This window comes from Lepidochelys kempii, chromosome 14, assembly GCF_965140285.1.
Source record: "Lepidochelys kempii isolate rLepKem1 chromosome 14, rLepKem1.hap1, whole genome shotgun sequence".
Lineage (NCBI taxonomy): Eukaryota > Metazoa > Chordata > Testudines > Cheloniidae > Lepidochelys > Lepidochelys kempii.
The window spans coordinates 40,814,686-40,833,521 of NC_136393.1; the positions used below are offsets into that span (position 1 = coordinate 40,814,686).

At 52.9% G+C, this 18,836-nt stretch overlaps 1 protein-coding gene across 1 annotated transcript in view; it reads left to right on the plus strand.

Annotated features, from left to right (window-relative positions):
* The window catches only part of LOC140904638 (uncharacterized), an 819,798-nt gene that overhangs the window by 734,402 nt on the left and 66,560 nt on the right, over positions 1-18,836 (plus strand).

An 18,836-nucleotide genomic window follows, 5' to 3' on the forward strand; every position in this document is an offset into this window, starting at 1 on the left:
GTATGTATGTTCACCCGCTTTAGCCTTGTAAATAAATCTTATTTCCTTTTTAATAAAGTGTCATATAATAAGACTGGCTACATGCGCGGTCTTTGGTGTGACGTCTAAGGTGCAGTTCACCTGGGGTGCCTGGGCCTGTGGGACTGGGAGTAACCTGAATACTGTTGTGATTCTGAGTGTGAGAGACCATCTGTCTCTCAAAGGCAGGCTCACCTGGGTTGCGAGACAGATCGGAGAACCCAAGGGGACTGCATGGCTAGGCTGTTAGGATGCCGGAGGAGGTTACCCTGCATGTTTGGTTGGTGAAATCTAGGTCTAGAATTCTCAGCCAGTTTGGATTTGTGCCCTGGTTCCCAGCAGTCTGCCCTGAGGTTGGCGCGCACTCTCTCAAGACACTGCAGACAGCGCACGGCCTTGGCTCCAGTTCCCTCCTTGCAGGAGAGAGGAGCTGAGCCTGCCCAGAGATGGAGTTTGGGGGAAAGATGCATGTGACCCAGGGACCCCTTGGTGCCAAGTGGCAGGCAGCACAGAAGGTTTTCCAGGAATCCCCTGAGTCTGATTGTTACATCAGTCGGTTTAAACCTTTCCAGATGACTGTACCTCTTTCAGGAGTCTGATTTGCCACCTCACTTAAAAAGCGAAACTCCAGTTTCACCTCACTTAAAAACTACTCGCTTACAAAATCAGACACAAAAAATACAGAAGCGTCACAGCCACTGTTACTGAAAAATGATTGACGTTCTCATTGTTACCATATAATAAAATAAATCAATGGAAATATAAATCTTGTACTTCCATTTCAGTGTATAGGGATAGAGCAGTGTAAACAAGTCACTATCTGAAATTTTAGTTTGTACTGACTTTGCTAGTGCTTTTTATGTAGCCTGTTTTAAAACTCGGTAAATATCTGGATGAGTTGATGTCTCCCCGGGAAGACCTCTGCATACGGCCAGGAGTACATGTTCCCCTGGTGGAGAACCAGTGGTCTACAGAATAGTTCACCAAAGGGGGCAAGCGAGGTCTGTATCAAGGGCCAGTAGCCCAATGGTCACCATAATTGGAGCAAGACCTCTGTACGGATACTATATAAGGAGCTGTGTCTCTAGACTGACAATGATGCTTTTAAGGTCTTGGAGTCAAGGCAGGTCAAGGGAGGTGATGTACCCCAGATGCTCCTTTCAGACAGGAGGCAACTGAGGTTACCTCCCTGCCTGGCTATCTGTGTATTGTGTGCCTGACGTAGGATGTCTCTTTGTGCACTGAGCCAGGTGCAAAATTAGAGTGCAAAATCCACAAAAAAGGGAAATCTACAGGAAGAAACTAACAGCAGGGGGCTGTGTGTGTGTGTCCATCTGTGGTGCTGAAGCATTAAGACAAAAGATCGGTCTGATCTCTCTCGGTGCGCAGAGACCTACTGGATCCTTCCCCTCGGAGACAAACTGACCATACACGTGTCTCATGAAAGAAGAGTCCGAGCCTGCCTGGCTGTGAAGTGCTGCAAGGATTTCGGGTGAGCTGTACTTGGTTAGACAGGAGAATACCTTGTTAGTTCGGTCTAGGCTCTAGAACACGTTATGACTTTGTTATATGTAACCATTTGTTTCCAACACTTCCACTTGACTCTTGGCTTTGTTGAACTGAGGGGTGATTTCGCTGTGAGCCTATGGCAGCGCTGTGTGTTAAGTGGAGCAGTGATCTGAGCTGGAGCTGGTAAGCTGGGGCCGAGGATGTTACTGTTCCTTTGGAAATAGTGAATCTGTGAATCCTGCCAGTGCCCAGGGGACCAGGGACTGTTCGCTCCAGACAGATGCTCAGAGGGCTTGAGGGCAGAGTGGGCCTATTGCTACCCTGCAGTGACGGCAGGCCCAGAAGCGAGTGCGTGTGGCCAGTGGAGTGGGGGAGCTGACCCCTGGCAGACAAGGCTCCCTCAGGCAAAGGGCAGGTGGTGGCAAGGTGCCTCCCAGCCCTGGGTACCTTGGGAAGCATTGCAGGGTATTAACTTACTGCAGGTTTGGGGCAGTTAAAAATGACACCCCAAGGCTCCAGCCCAGTGAGGAGGACCGAGGAGAGGAACTGTGACTGCGTGGGGCACCTGAGTCCCGGCACCACCCAGAGTTCTGCTCTGCCTAAAGCCCCAGTCCCGCCCCGTGAGTAGGGCTTTACCAAATTCATGACCATGAAAAATGCATCTCAGCCTGTGAAATCTGGTCTCCCCTGTGAAATCTGGCTGGGGGGGGGCGGGGAATATGTCCCTGTACTGCCCCCCTTATGTCTACGCTGCCTTCAGAGCTGAGCGGCCAGAGAGCAGCAGCTGCTGGTCTGGTGCCCAGCTCTGAAGGCAGCGCTGCTGCCAGCAACTGTGCAGGAGTGAGGGTGGCATGGTGGGGGAGGGGAAGGGCCGATCTTATGGGTGGGTGACGTGGGCAACTGCCCCGAGCGCAGTGGTCAGGAGGGAACCCTGCCACCTGCCAGCTCCAGGCCCTTTTAACCTCTGAGTGCTGGACCCTGGAATGGGGGAGGGGCAGGGCTGGGAGCGTCCCGGGCAGGGGCTCCTACCGTGTGCCAGGCTCTAGCTGCAAGTTCGGGCTGGGCTGGGGAGGAACAGGACCTCGTCCCCTGATGAGTGAGTGTTTCCTCCCCCTCCCGCTAATGGGAAGCTGGGCTCTGGTGTTCTCCTTCATCTCTAACTTCCATGCGGAGCGTCAGTCGAGAAGACGTCCCAGGCTGTGAGATGAGTTAGGGCAGTGGCTCTCAACCTTTCCAGACCACTGCACCCCTTTCAAGAGTCTGATTTGTCTTGCGTACCCCAAGTTTCTCCTGACTTAAAAACGACTTGCTTCGAAAATCAGACGTAAAAATAAAAATTTTGCCACAGCCACTATTGCTGAAAAATTGCTGACTCTCATTTGTACCATACAATTATAAAATAAACCCATTGGAAATAAGTATTCATAGAATCATAGAATATCAGGATTGGAAGGGACCTCAGGAGGTCATCTAGTCCAACCCCCTGCTCAAAAGCAGGACCCATCCCCAATTAAATCATCCCAGCCAGGGCTTTGACAAGCCTGACCTTAAAACTTCTAAGGAAGGAGATTCCACCACCTCCCTAGGCAACGCATTCCAGTGTTTCACCACCCTCCTAGTGAAAAAGTTTTTCCTAATATCCAACCTAAACCTCCCCCACTGCAACTTGAGACCATTACTCCTTGTCCTGTCCTCTTCTACCACAGAGAATAGTCTAGAACCAGCCTCTCTGGAACCACCTCTCAGGTAGTTGAAAGCAGCTATCAAATCCCCCCTCATTCTTCTCTTCTGCAGACTAAACAATCCCAGTTCCCTCAGCCTCTCCTCATAAGTCATGTGTTCCAGACCCCCTAATCATTTTTGTTGCCCTTCGCTGGACTCTTTCCAATTTATCCACATCCTTCTTGTAGTGTGGGGCCCAAAACTGGACACAGTACTCCAGATGAGGCCTCACCAATGTCGAATAGAGGGGGACGATCACGTCCCTCGATCTGCTCGCTATGCCCCTACTTATACATCCCAAAATGCCATTGGCCTTCTTGGCAACAAGGGCACACTGCTGACTCATATCCAGCTTCTCGTCCACTGTCACCCCTAGGTCCTTTTCCGCAGAACTGCTGCCTAGCCATTCGGCCCCTAGTCTGTAGCTGTGCATTGGGTTCTTCTGTCCTAAGTGCAGGACCCTGCACTTGTCCTTATTGAACCTTATCAGATTTCTTTTGGCCCAATCCTCCAATTTGTCTAGGTCCCTCTGTATCCTATCCCTGCCCTCCAGCGTATCTACCACTCCTCCCAGTTTAGTATTATCCGCAAAGTTGCTGAGAGTGCAATCCAGACCATCCTCCAGATCATTTATGAAGATATTGAACAAAACCGGCCCCAGGACCGACCCCTGGGGCACTCCACTTGACACCGGCTGCCAACTAGACATGGAGCCATTGATCACTACCCGTTGAGCCCGACAATCTAGCCAACTTTCTACTCACCTTATAGTCCATTCATCCAGCCCGTACTTCTTTAACTTGCTGACAAGAATACTGTGGGAGACCGTGTCAAAAGCTTTGCTAAAGTCAAGAAACAATACATCCACTGCTTTCCCTTCATCCACAGAACCAGTAATCTCATCATAGAAGGCGATTAGGTTAGTCAGGCATGACCTTCCCTTGGTGAATCCATGCTGACTGTTCCTGATCACTTTCCTCTCCTTTAAGTGCTTCAGGATTGACTCTTTGAGGACCTGCTCCATGATTTTTCCGGGGACTGAAGTGAGGCTGACTGGCCTGTAGTTCCCAGGATCCTCCTTCTTCCCTTTTTTAAAGATTGGCCTACATTAGCCTTTTTCCAGTCATCCGGGACTTCCCCCATTTGCCACGAGTTTTCAAAGATAATGGCCAATGGCTCTGCAATCACAGCCACCAGTTCCTTTAGCACTCTCGGATGCAAATCGTCCGGCCCCATGGACTTGTGCACGTCCAGCTTTTCTAAATAGTCCCGAACCACCTCTTTCTCCACATGTATTGTACTTACATGTCCGGGTGTAGCAGAAAGAAGAGTGTAAACAAGTCAGTGTCTGTCTGAAATTTTAGTTTGCACTGACTTCGCTAGTGCTTTTTATGTAGCCCGTTGTAAAACTAGGCCAATATGTAGATGAGTTGACATACTCCTGGGAAGAGCTCTGTGTACCCCAGGGATACGTGTACCCCTGCTTGAGAACCACAGAGTTAGGGGGTCTGGAGCAAGGACCATACGAGGCTGAATCTCATGGGGTGGGTGACCTGGTACTTGTTCACTGGAAGCACCACCTTGATCTCCTGCATCTCAGCTTTCCTATAAAAACGAAGTCTGATGGGTGAGAGGAAACCTGCACCGTGTGACCTGGGTAACAGGACAGCTGCAGGGAGCTGAGGACTTGTCCCGATGAAGGGTTAGGGCTGGATTCACAAAGGGACTTAAGAGGCTAATGGCCACTTCAGGCACCTCTGTCTCTTGGAGTGGGAAGTTCCTTGGAGAATTCCACTGGATGGGAGACTCAGCTGTGAAGGGAGGGGGTGGGCAGGAGCATCTCATCAACCCAAGATTGGAAGAACTGGACTAATGTTCCTTTTGCACAGAGCCTCAGCTCTTTGGAACCTCTGCAAACGCTTTAGCCACGTGTTTAACTCCATCACAGGAGTAGCCTTAGATCGCAGAGGGAGGGCTCAGGTGCGTACGCGTTTGCAGGATGGGCGCTCAGGGCAGTCCCTGACACCAGGGGAAAGCGGATGTGAAGAGCCACTGTCTGGATTTGGGAGCCTGCCTGCACACCGAACTCACTAGGCCCTGGGTGCATGACTCAAAGGTGCTGGCTGGGGAAAATCAGCCCTGGGTGGTTATTTTGAGTAGAAAACCAGAGCCACTTCTGGGGTCTTTCAGCTTCTAATGCCCTTTCCCTTCTGCAGCTGGATTTCAGCGTATGATAAAATCCCTCTCAATGCCAAGTCAGTGCCATAAATCACTGGACTGGGTGCAGGAATCAGTAGGTGACGTTCTCTGGCCTGGGTTATGCCAGGGCTCAGACTAAATTATTCTCCCCAAAACTTTTAAAAGCTGAGCCCGCTCCTCAAGGCAAAGAAACCAATCGTGCCCCTCACCTGTCAGCAATGTGTTAGCGACCTCACCCCCCATTTTCCTGTATACATCTTCAAATCCCACTCTTCCCACCATGGCTAGCCCTTCCCCACGCTTCAGGAGACGCTGGAGTAGATGATCCTAACCGTCCCCTCTAACCTTAAGACTTGATGGATCCCATCCCGGAGCGTCTTAAAAATCACAGTTCCCAGACTCTGGAACAGGGGCTGCTTTGCCGGGCTCACCTTTCTCCCGCCGTCACGTTGGCCGATGGGGATAATGAGCCTGGAGATCTCATTCCCGCTGCTCTGAGTGGTGACCATGTGCACACGACCCAACTCAGCTCTTCCTGTATCCCAGGAACGTCTTCATCTTCTGGGATCATCATAGGAGCAGTGGGATGATTTAATGGAGTCCCTTAGTCATGGGGCCTTTCTCTCTCTCTTTTTTTGTTTCAGAGCCAGCGTCCTGGAATCGTCTCCTGGTGCGTGGAGTGGTGGCAGTGGTGGGGGTGCTAGTCTCACTATACGAATGTGGGTTTTGGAAAGGTAGAGGGAAAGCGTTTGCCTACTCGCGACTCGTCTTCAGGAAGCTGCTGACTCATCCCTCCCAGCAGCCTGGAAGTCTGCAGGATTCACAGGAATATGAGCTCACCGCAGTGTGTGACAGGGATGGGGACCAGGCCCAGGGAACCAGAAACAGGAATCGAGACCCAGCCCTGGAGAATGGGGAAGGAGACCTGCTAATGGTGGACAGACGCTTGACCCAGGAACCCAGAGGAAGGGATCCATTAGGTGGGGACACGGGTGTGGCCCAGGAAACTGGAGTAGCATTGCCAATCCTCCAGGATGACCGGGAGTCTGCAGGAATTAAAGATTAATTTTGAATTAACAATTATGTCATATGATAAAATCTTCAGGAATATGTTCAATTAAAATTGGCAACCCTAAACTGGAGTGGGGGGGAGGGACCCATTAAATGGAGACAGACTTGGGCTGGGAAACCAGCTAGAAGAGCTGATCCCTCTTACGATGCCCCTCAATGGTGGGGACTAGACTCGGCAAAACTTTTCATCTAAACTTTTTTTAGGTGAAAAATGCCAATTCAGCAGTTTGCGAATTCATGTCTGGTCTGCTGAATTGTTCACGTCCAGCCCTTCCCCCCAGTTCTTAAAAAGTCAAAGCATTTCGTTTAGACACTTTCCAAACAAACCATTTTGATTTTTCAGCTTGAAACAATTTTTTGTTTAAAAATGTCCTTCAGTTTTATTTTAAAAATTCTAAAAGTTACAACCCTTGAAATGTTCCTGGGTCTTTTTTATTTTTATTTTTTTTAAAGCTTTTCGGTTCATTAAAAACTTGGAAAAATTTTAGTTTTGTTCACCCTGGCGGTTGAGAATATTAGTGGTTATATTGTGGGTCTCTGAGTCTCCTTGTTGCTCAAAGTTTTCTTACTGTAACAAATGTATTTGGGATGAGGGCAGGATGGGCAAAAGCTTCCTAAAAGTGGGGGGGCTGCTGGCAGCCAAACTGTGGCCCAGCCCCTGTGCCACCCCTTCTCCTCAAGGTCCTGCCCCCTCAAACTGCCCCTTTCCCTGACGCGCCCCCCTCATGCCGTCTTTCTCCCTGAGCTCCCACTTCACGCTGTCTCTTGCCCCCAAAACACCCCCACTCCGCTCCTTTCTCTCCCCCCTCATCCAGTCGCTCACACTTATGGCCAGTAAAAACTGGTGGGCCCTGGTCTCCCCTGGATGAGAATGGGAGAGGATGAAGAACTCCTTTCAAATATAACTCCCCAACACCTCAAAAAAGCACAATTCGCCAGCAACAGCAAAACACACACCTAACCAACCCGGGCCAGTCACGCTGTGCTGTGTGTGACATTCCCGTTTCCGTCCTTGGGGCGGTTTATGTCTTGGAGAATGTGAGCCCTGCAGGCCTGGGTGTTTCTCTGCCTAATGTGACCTCAGTGCTCCTGCTGAGAGCCATTGTTTGTAAAGGTTTCAGAGTAACAGCCGTGTTAGTCTGTATTCGCAAAAAGAAAAGGAGTACTTGTGGCACCTTAGAGACTAACCAAAATAAATTGGTTAGTCTCTAAGGTGCCACAAGTACTCCTTTTCTTATTGTTTGTAAATGTTTCAGTAGCAGACATATTTATCGTTCATGGACAGACAGACATTTATTCATAATTAGAACTGGTCAAAAATAGTGGGGGTGGGGAGAGTCATGAAAATTGAAGAAGAAACCACTCCCCCCCCCCCGATATTCTTCAAACTTATTTGCAAATGTTTTTAAAGATCAAATTTTTGTTTAGTTTTGGTGGGAAAAACTCCACGTTCTCTCTCAAGTGGGCAGAGAAATCCAAAATGTTTTTTTTTAAAAAGGGAACTTTGTTCAAATGATCAATGTAATCCAAAGTGGCATTTCTAATTCAAAGGTTGCATTGTCAGTGTAAAAACATTTTGAACCAGCTCTATTACTGTATAACAAGATGAGTTTATTTGTCATGCTGCATTGTTTGGGCCAAGTTCCAAGTGGTATTTCAGCTTTTGCACCGCTCTTCTCTTCTTGCGTCTGCCCCTCTCATAAGCTGTGGCCTTAATCTTGGCCCTGGAAACACTTACGTGCATGTTTAACTTTAATGACTGCTGTGAATAATTCCATTTCAATGGGACAACTCTGAGGTTGGGTTTATGCTACGGCCCTATATCGGTGTAACTACGTCATTTATTTAATTTTCTTTCTTTTATTTGTGAAAGTTCTTGAGAGCTTAAAGCAGGTAAAATACATGAACAGGTTCGGACAGTCCAAGTTTCTCAGGGCAAAGTGACAGCAGAGATGAGGTATCTGCTAGTTTTCCATAAGTCTCTCAGGGGTACCCAGGATAACTTTGGGGATCTCTGTCTTGCATCTGGAATGTTCCCTGAAAGTGTCCAAACAGCTCAGAGATACAGAACCATTCCCTGGATCCATTCTTATAGCTGTCTTCCCCGGAAAGCAGTCTAGCAAGTGTTCCTGTCACCTCATTGCTAGGTTATCTGCCAAAACACTAGAGTTTTCAGGTGCCTAAATAGCCCCTGGAATCATGGTGAAATTATTCTCCCCACCACCACCAAAATTTGAAATGGTGCCCTGAGTGCACGGTACCCTACCGTGCTTCCCCAAGAGGAGCTGCATGAACAGGCAACTCTGCAAGTTCTCTGCATGCCTCTGCAAGTGACCCCCACGCCTCTCCATTTCCTTGGCCACATGGATCCTGTCCCCATGCTGGCGGCTAATCCAGAAAAAGGGGGAAAGAGCTCACCACTGCGACCACCTGAGGGATGTGTTGGGCTGAGATCAGCTGGTCAAAGCAGGCAATAGGGACAGAATCGGAGACTTGAAGCTCCTCGAGTGACCTCTGACCTTTCCAGACCTGCCCTTCAATCAGACACAGCCATTGTAAAGTTTAATGTGATAGTAACTAGACCCATTTTAAACTCTTCACCACACAAGACAAAGCCCGTAGGATTCATCATGAACTATTTATTTCTCCTCCCCTGGATTCCTGCAGCCACCAGCCACCTTGGAGCTTTCCCTCGTCTCTCCCAGGCTGTGCTCACTTGATGGCAGGAGCTCAGTGGAGGGTCCAGCTTTGCTCTTTCGCTTCCATTCTTCACCTCTTTGGGTGGCTGCATTTGCAGCTGAGCAGCCTGATGGAAACACTGAGTCCTCTGTCTCGGCAGGCAGGCCCAGCCGTGAAAGCCAAAGACTCCCTGAGAACAGGGGGAGGTTCGCCTGAACTCTCAGGAGTGGAGGCTTGGCCCATAGGGTAGGGTTACCATATTTGAACTTTCCAAAAAGAGGACACTCTGGAGGGGGGGGCAGTTGTAGCCCTGCCCCCTATCTACTCTCTCCCACTTCCTGCCCCCTGACTGCCCCCCACAGAACTGCTAACCCATCCAAACACTGTTGCTCCTTGTCCCCTGATCGCCACCCCCAGGACCCCGCCCTCTGTCTAAGCATTCCTTCTCCCTGTCTCCAACTACCTCCTCCTTAGACACCCCCCACACTAACTGCCCCCCTAGAACTTCCCCCCGTACCTGTCCCCTGACTGCCTGGACCCCAATCCGCAACCCCATCCCCTGACAGACCCCCAGGTCTCCCACACCTATCCAACCACTCCCTGTCCCCTGACTGCCCCCGCAGAACCCCCGACCCATCTAACCTCCCCCTGCTCCCTGCCCCTGACTTTGCCCCTGAACCTCCGCCCCATCCAACCCCCCCTGCTCCCTGTCCCTTGTCTCCCCCGACCCCTCTCCATATGCCCACCCCCTGACAGGCTCCCCCCAGAACCCCTGACCCATCCAACCGCTCCTGCTCCCTGTCCCCTGACTGTCCCTTGGGACCCCATGCCCCTTCTCCAGCCCCCTGGCCCCCTTATCCTGCTGCTCAGAGCAGTGTGTCTGAGGTGCGGAGCCAGACACAGTGCCGCGCTCCCCCACAGAGCGCACAGCTCCCCCCCGTCCCGCCCCCAGAGTGCTGCATTGGGAGGGAAATCCTGGCCCTTTGGAGAGTTTTACAAATTCCTCCCGGAGGGCAATTTAAAACTCCAAAAGCCGGACATGTCCGGGAAAATCCGGACGCATGGTAACCCGACCACAGGGACTCCAGGATCTGCAGCTGCTGCCACCTCTATGGTGATTCCTCCAACTTATCACCAACCAGCTCTTCCCCATTCTGCCAGCCGGCCCCACGGTCTGACCGTGCAGGAGAACAGAAACCCTTGGGGACAGCAGGAGAGTCTCCTCAACGCCGCACTCTTTGCATGGCTTCCCGCGGTCACCAGGAAACACGACTGCCCTGCCCCCAGGAGTCTCTCAAGGAGCTGCCGGCGCAGTCACTGGGCACCCACTCGTAATGGTCTTGGGCAGTGACATTGCAGAGGGAGCTGAGCAGACCGTCCCTTCTGTGACTTCCTGAATTGCTGCCAGGACGGACTCTCCTCTGCACTAGGGAGAGTCCCCGAGGAAAAGCAGCTGTGGTAGGGGAGGGGGCAAGACAAGCTCTCCCCCTGAGCCCTTGACTAACAGGCAAGCAGGACTCTGGGAGCCAGGGATCGGTGTGTCTTGCTGGGAGAGCAGAGCTGGAGAGCAGAAAAGGGCACTGGAGGAATTGTAGAAAAGTCAGTGTCATGGCCGAGTCATGGGCAGGCAGATCTAGTGGTCAGAGGCAGAGTCCACACTCACGAGACAGGAGTCGAGAGTCAGCTGGGTCAGGACACTGGAAGAGCAGAAGCAAAAGACCAAATTGTGTTCAGCACCTCAAGTCAGATGAGTCACCCCGAGTCCAGATGCCAGGAAATCAAGCCTGGGGAGTGGGAGCAGGAACAGCTAACACACGGTCCAGAGGGGGCGGGTGGGAGCTCGGGTGTTCAGGCAGCTTCTTGTTCCTGCTGCTGGTTTAAGGAGGTCCTGGGGGCCGATTAGCTGCTCTGGGACTCTGCCAATAGGAGCCTCAAACTGGGTCTGGACTTCATCAGTCCTAGCTAAGCAGTTTTTCGTAGGCTTCCAGGTGGCGTGCTGAAGGGTGGCTGCTCCCAGGAACCCTGCACACCCGGGTTAATGAGCCATGGGTCATGACAGTGAGTGATCTCTCCCCGCTCAAACCTCCTGCATGAAACAGTCTCCAGGGTCCCGGATGCATCCTCTGAGAATAAAAAAACACAGTCATGAGGACAAATAGGCTATGGAACAGGAGCCCCCTCTTTGTTGCAACAGCCCCAAGTGCCCAGAAGAATTGACGGTTCTTACCTCCAGGACATGCCTGGGATCTTCCATCTAAGCCTCACTGGGACCCCTATTTCTTGGTCTGACAGGATGAGATCATCTGTCCCCACTGCTCCCTGCGCCGGGCTGGCTGCAGCACACATCTGTGTAAGAGGCTGGGCCAGAGAGATGTTACAATCAGGGTCCAGGCAGCCCAGAAGGAGAACAGAGGGTCTGAAACCACAAGACGAAGCAATCAAATCCGCGGATTCGACAGAGAAGTTTTTTACCCTACAGGGACATCAAAGAAGGTCTGTTAGGAAAGCTGAGATGTTAGTCTGGAAACAGCTAAGGCAAAGATTGTGACTTGTAAAGGTTCAGTTTAAGTCACTACAAAGTGAGTTGTGTTTTCTTTGTCTGATTGAAATTTGTCTTTTTCTCTTGCTTAGTTTCACTTAAATCTCTTCTTTGTTACTGTGCTTCCCAAAGCACCTCAGCGTTGTGTGTTCGAGTGAAGTGTGAATCTCCAACCTACCCAACAGGCTGAGCTGTGCCCTGTCTCTCTGAAGGTAGCGAATAATTTCTGAGCGGTGCTGGGCCCAGAGTCCAAGGGCAGTTCACCAGACATCTCCTGTGAAGCCCAAAGAGACCAAAGGAGCAGGAGAGATTCAGGCCCCACTGATCCATGGGAACTTCCCACAGAAGAGGCTACACAGGGCTCCGGACACAGCCAGCAGGATCCCTCCCACAAGCTGGGCCATGTCCTTCCCCTCCCAGCCCCACAGCTTCCTCCCCACCCCAGCCTCAGGAACCCCTCCCACCTCCCTGCTCTCCCCACTCATTCTCCAATACGAGGCTGTTTCCAGAATGGAAGCAGGTGCGTACCAGAGTTCACTCACCGCTAGATGCTGGCCAGGCCTCGTGTCACCGCTTTCTAGCTGGCTAGCAACCCCACTGATACTCACTCTTGCAGTTTTTTGGCTGAGAACTCAGCCCTCCAACCAGGTGACTGGCCTTTACTCCACTCCTTCCTGGGTCGTGCTCCTTCCAAACAAAGTCCAAAAATGTCTTGAACAGAAACAAGGCCTTCCACCCTCGTGGGGAGTTCTTCCTCCTCCTGATTTCGGCTCGGCCTGCCCTTCTTGGGTTTCTATGGTCTTCTGTGTCCCCTTCCTTAGGGACGGTGAGAGAACCCAGTCCTACCCTGGACTCCAGGTTTTGACCCAAGGCCGTCGACTGAACAGCTCGCTCTGTTTCTGTACCTTTGATGCTGTTTTCCCTTGTTTCCTCTCGGGTGGGGCTCACTTGGTCATCAATTTGGCCTTGCCCCAGGCTAGGCAGCCATAGGCCAAGCCACCCTGTTAGATACCCTCCTCCTTCAAATCCGGTCCAGCCCGGCTGACAGGTTTGCTGAGGGGATGGTGAAAACCCATTGCTGATCAGAAGGAGGTCAGAGTCTGTTCTCTAGGAGCTGAAGGTCCGTTTGTTCTGCTGTGGGAAGTGGAGCTGGAGAGCGGAGAAGTAAGGTGAAAGAGACTGCATGATGGAGTTGGAGACTGAGGGATGGGAGCCTCCTCCCAGAAACTCTCCCAGGAGAACAGGTTTGAGGAGTTCTCTGGGGAGTCTCTTGCTAGGAAAAAAACAAGGGTGGAACATTGATGGAGATGTCTCTTTCCCAGGGATGGGGGAAGCTCCTAGCCAGGCTATGCAGCAGGGATCCCATTTCTCCCCCAAGAAACCCATAGGCCCAAAGAAGTCAATGGCTCTTACCTCCATGAGGGAACGGGGTCTTCCCTCTCAGCCTCTTTGAGAACTACCACTGCTTGGTTTCCTCGGACAAGGGACCTGCCCCCACTGCTCCCTGAGGTGGTTCAGCTTCTGAGTGCAGCCATCTGGGAGGCTGTCACACACCCCAGTGCCTAGAAGACGTGGGGGGAGCAGGCTCCTCTTCATGTCAGACTCTGAGAGCCCAAAGAAGAATAAAGGGCAGGAGATGAAGCTAGCCCTGAGCCTCTGTCCCATCCTCACCTCCGCAAATGTGGAGCTTCCTGAGCTTCAGTTGGGCAGACAGTCTGTAGCCCTGACACAAAGGTCCTTCTGCGCCATATGGGGCAGGAAGATCTCTGCCTGGGAGCACGGGGAATGGGATGGGGGTGAGCTCAAGGAAAGAGGGGAGGGGTATGGGTGGGAGGGAAAGAGCTCCTGCCCCACATGAAGGAATTTGGGGGGCCAAGGGAAGGACCCGGCTCCACAGAGAGGGCAGAGAATTTCTGTGAGTGCCAGGGGCCTCCATTTCTGCTTCCACTAGCCCCGCATTTACAGTGAGAAAGAGCAGTACCTGCAGCAGGGAGCGGGACTTGCTGAACAGGGAGGGGAACCTTTAAGAGCATCAGACGAGCCACAGCCCTTGCAGCGCCTCGGGCATCTGGTGCAAGTGCCTGATGATGTGAAGCTGGCACATGACCTTGGCTGTGACATCCTCGTGCTGCAGGGGAACGAGAACATGTTAGAGACAGAGACACTCCCCAGGAATCAGGGAGGATTAAGGGCACCTGGAACCAGCACCATCATTTCCACCCAGCAGCTGCTCATGTCTGAGTGGTGGATTCACCCTCCCGACCCCCAGGATGGAGGCTTGCTGTCCTCTCTAGTGACCTCCAGTGCCAACCCCCCTCCTTGTACTGTGAGCTCCTGCCACCTCCCCATCAGTGCCCCTGACAGCTGTTCCACCTCCAACCCACCTGGGGACACCGCTCAAGTTCATAGAACCCTCTAGAAGGGCAGGGAGGGGGCTCTAGCAGGGTGGCGGGGGGTAGGAGGGATTCTGGCAGCAGTGAAGTGGGATGGGGAGAGGTTGAGACCTTTCCCCAAGTCACCCCAGTGACAAAAGCTGAAGCCACAGGATGGCAGCCCTGGTGAATGAGGCAGGTCAGCAGCCCCTGCTGACTGAATCCTCCCAATCTCTCGAGAGCGGGTCCAGCCCTACCAGCAGCAACACCAGCTTCCCACGCCCATGTGCCTCAGCCCTTCCTGCTCGGTCACCATCACCAGTCAGTCCTTGGCCTCCCAGGCTGCTGGTGAAGGGAGCATCTCTCGATGGTGGCTCAGGTGACATGGACACTAGGCTATGGGGAAATGGGTGCAGCTCTGTGGGGCAGGAAAGGTTCCCAGAGGGCTCTTAGGAGACTCTCCTGCTTTTCCCAGGAGTGATAGCAGAGCACCACATCCTAAGAAGAGAAGTCCATGAAGTCCAGAAGTCCCCACTAGGCTCCTTGCCACCAGGCCAGCGAATGGCGATAGGATGGGAATGAGGCCCTGGCCCCCACCCCAAGCTCCTGAGTCGATTGCAGCTGCTTACCGTGACCCCCATCAGTTGCTGGGCTTCCCCCAGGAGGGAGTAGACGAGCAGCAGCCCAGCCTGGCTGACACGCAGCAGGGGGTCGTGGATGGCCAGCACTGCTGTCTGAAGGAAGGATCTTTTCTGACCGATGGAGAAGAATTTTCCAAAGACCTAAAACCAAGAGGACATGAGGCTCGAGCAGATTGGCCAGAGCCAGCCTCCAAGTCCTGGCGGTACAATGGCGTCTAGTGTCCCAAAGGGTGGGGAAGAGAGCTGCTGTGGCCAAGGCAGTTCATTCCCCAGGAGGCTTTCAGGGTCCCAGGGCTCAGGGAAGCCCCTTTATTAAAAGGTCGCAGATGCTGAGGGACCAAAGCCTCCAGTGGCTCTTTCGGGAGGGCAATTTCTGGCAGGGGCCAGGATGGGCTGGAAATGGATCTCTAATGTGTGTGAGCAGGCCCACTCTGCTGTGCAGGGCACCGAGACGACAGGGGACCCTGTGTTGCTTCCAGCAGAGAGATATCCTGCACCTCAGCGGCTAGAGGAGTGTGTGTGTGTTGTGTGGGGCGAGGGGGTTGGAGCTGACAGACCAAAGGTCTCTTCACCCCAGCTTAGTGATTTCTCTCATTGCTGGGAATGGCCTCTGCATCTCCTTGGTTTCTTCAAGGGGAATCCAACCTGCAGCCTCACAAGGACAAGGAGACTCATGGCCCAGTCCCCATCCCAAAGGGGTGACTTTTCTTCCGCTGCAGCAATTCAGCTTGTGTGAGACGGGACAAGCTCACACAGTCTCTCTCACGGGGCGTCTCTGGAGCAGCGTTCTGTCGATGCCCTTGTCTATCCAGGAGCCGCTCCAGGGCCTCCTCTGTGATGTTGTGGCAATCACCCATTTCACCTTTGACTCCAGGCTGGGGGCACTGTGTTACGGTGTGTTCGAAGGTTTGGATATTCTCACCACAGTTGTGAGACGGGGGCGGGGGGGTGTCTTTGACTTTCTACTTGTGCAGCAAGTAGCCGCAACTTGGGTCAGTGACAATGTGCTTCTTTGGAACAGTGGCTGAGGTCCAGATACTCTGCCATTCCCTGGTCGGGTCTGGAGACATGAGGGGGGCGCATGTGGTCCATATTGGCTCTGGAGCTCACTATGTCCCCTACCCAGTTCCCAGGTTGGGGCATTCTGCTTCCTGACTGGCAATGGAATTGGGCAAAGCCCACCTCCTTTCTCTGCTTCTACAGGGTGCAGGGAATTAAACAAGGGTCTGATCAAGCAATCGTGACTGACTGACTCAGGGCTCTCCTCTCAGACACTTGGGGATCAGCCAGGGGGACGAGGAGCAGAGAGACACCCAGAGCCATAATCCTATTTTAACTCACCCACCCGGGGATCCTCCTTATGCCACGGAGCAATGCAGCCATGTAAGACACTCAAATCACGGCAACTAGCGAGGTTCCAATGGGGGACCTTTAGCACCAGCCTGTCCCACTGGTTGCTGGATGAGGAACTCTGAGCTGGAAATAAGGAGTGGGCTCTTTTCCTGTCTCCAGGAGGCATCCACTGCAGGGAACCCAGCCAGCCCCACTCCCTGAGCTGTGTCATGCCCTGGCACAGTGCCCTTACCTCCCCCACTCTGGCTGTATTCTTGTAGCCTAAGAGCCTTCTGTCCTGGTGCCAGTCATAACACCAGAGATCTTCCGCATCATGTATGGTCAGGCCTGGAAGAGAGAGAGAGAGAGAGAGACTTTTCTCATTCTGGTTGCAGTTTCTGTGTCCTTCCAATCCCATTGGTGGCTCCACAGTGGAGTGGAGAAGAACAGAGGCAGAGAGAGACTTGTCCTCCAGCTGGGGTCAGTCGGAGAGCAATGGTCTGGGGTCCCATTATCCACCTGTGGTCACTCTCAGTCCCCTATTGGGTTCCGTGTCCCAGCTGGGTTCCTTACCCCTCTGTTGGAGCAGCAGTTGGTAGAGCCGGTAAGTCCCCTCCCTGGCCTGCCGGCTGATGTCCTTGTCTGGATCGCTGACAAATAGAGCCAGCTGGGCCACATGGTGACCCATCCTAGGGAACTCAGCTGAGATCTAATGGAAGGGAGAGGAGAGGGGACTCCATCAGCATTTTCCTGTCAGCTCCCCTGGGCCAGAGGGCTCCTTCCCCTTAGCTCCTCTGCAGGAGATGCTGGGGGAGAGGAGCTTGAGATCGATCCTTCATTTGCTCTGCTGCCAAGGGAGCCCAGAGCTGCTTTGGGATGCCAAGCAGGGGTGGAGCATGGGCTCCTTAAAGGCCCAGGGACAACACTGAACCAGGACAAGAAGAACTTGACTCAAGCCTAGCTCAGTCCCTGCTCTGACTCTGCCTCCCTATGAAGAACCCTCCTAAGCCACAGCCCCGGCAGCAGCAGATCCTGCAGCCCGCTGGAGCCAGCCCGCCTCCGCCTGGAGCCAGCAAGCTGGGGTCGGAGGTCACTTACGTCGAACTCAGGGAGGGAGACTGTGTATCTCAGCAGGGCTGTGCTGCTCCTGATGGCCCTGGCTCGCTCCTGTGACACCCTGGACATGACCCACAAGTTGATATTCTGTGGGAAAAGGAGGCAGGTCAGACTCAGTGTCCAGGTGCACCTGCTTTGCAAATGAGCCCCCCACGCCCCCAGCCCCAGGGGCCTAAGACATTCTGCGCAGGGGGGAATAGCTGAGGCCTTGATGGCAGAGCTTTAGAAGGGGATTCTTTCCCCCAGGACACAGCTTGTACCCTGCGGGTCACAACTTGTCAGCGTCTCTCTAGATTGGGACAATGTTCGGGGTCAGGGCTGGTCCCATCCTCCCAGAACTCCTGATTCCTGAACAGTTCACCAGAAAGGAGACTGAACCCTCGGCCCTTCCCTGCTATGAAAATCCTTGGGGGGATGTAGGGAGTGACTGAGAACACAATCCCCCCAGGAATTTCAGAGCAGATCAGAGGGAAGGGCTGATTCCTTGGGCTCCTCCTGTTTCTCTAGGAAGGAGCATGTGCCTCTTCTCTGAGAACCATCTCCCAAATCTCATGGGGTGTGTGTGTTGGGGGGGTGGGGGAAGGGTGGGTTTTCAGACTCTCACTCCCCAAGACAGCAAGGAGCCCTGTGGTTAGTGCTCAGCAGAACCAGGCAGAGCTCTGGCTTGAAATCCCAGCTCTTTCCTCTGTCCCTCAAGAAGGAAGGACCTGACACTGCATTGCACTGACTTCCCCAACCAAGGACGGCCCACTGGGGACCCAGCTAGGAGGACACAGTAGAAAATGGATCTTCCACTCTCTCCTTACCAGTCCCCCAAAGAGTTCAGGTGAAATGGGGCTCACCTCCAAGATGAAGTGGAGCCTGTCTGTGTCTGGGGACTCTGCCAGCAGGTTCCCCAGCATGGCATCCAGGACCTCTGGGATGACTTTGTGCAGAGCCTGCAAAGCATGGGTCAGAGGTAGGGAACCTGGGCCTACACGTGCCACAGGATGGGAAGAGGGGTCTCTGGGAAGCACTGGGGAGACTCCAAACACATCTCCTGGCCTCTCTCCTTCACATCCCACGGCAGGCAATTCGCAAGAATTGATGACCCCTGGACCTTTGATCCATGAGCTTAGCAGGTCTCTGCAGAGGGCCTTGTAGGCAGAAGAGTATGAAACAGCCAAGTTGCTATGGATGGAAGCTGGGCTTCTGGATAAAACATGGCGAAAGAAAGAAAGAAAGAAAGAAAGAAAGAAAGAAAGAAAGAAAGAAAGAAAGAAAGAAAGAAAGAAAGAAAGAAAGAAAGAAAGAAAGAAAGAAATCCTCCAGGGAGGGGTAATCTCTTCCCTGCTGGAGGGAAGAATCCAACCCTGCAGCTTGTTCCAACTCTGTTACCCCACCCCTAAATCTGGAGCTCCAGCAAATCAAGGGAGCAGGGACCAAGGAAAAGTAAGAGGATGGAGGAGGAGGAGGTACCTGGATGCCGGTGGTGTCCTTCTCCGTGCCCAGGGTGAAGACGGAGTGAAGGGCAGCTCGCAAGAGGTGGGTCTCTAGGGCTGGCTCCAGGGCAGGTTTCATGGTGCTGGCAAGAGAGAGGAGCTGGTATTAGACTGTGCAGTATGGGAGTGGGACTGTCGCCAACATGGACACCAAGCC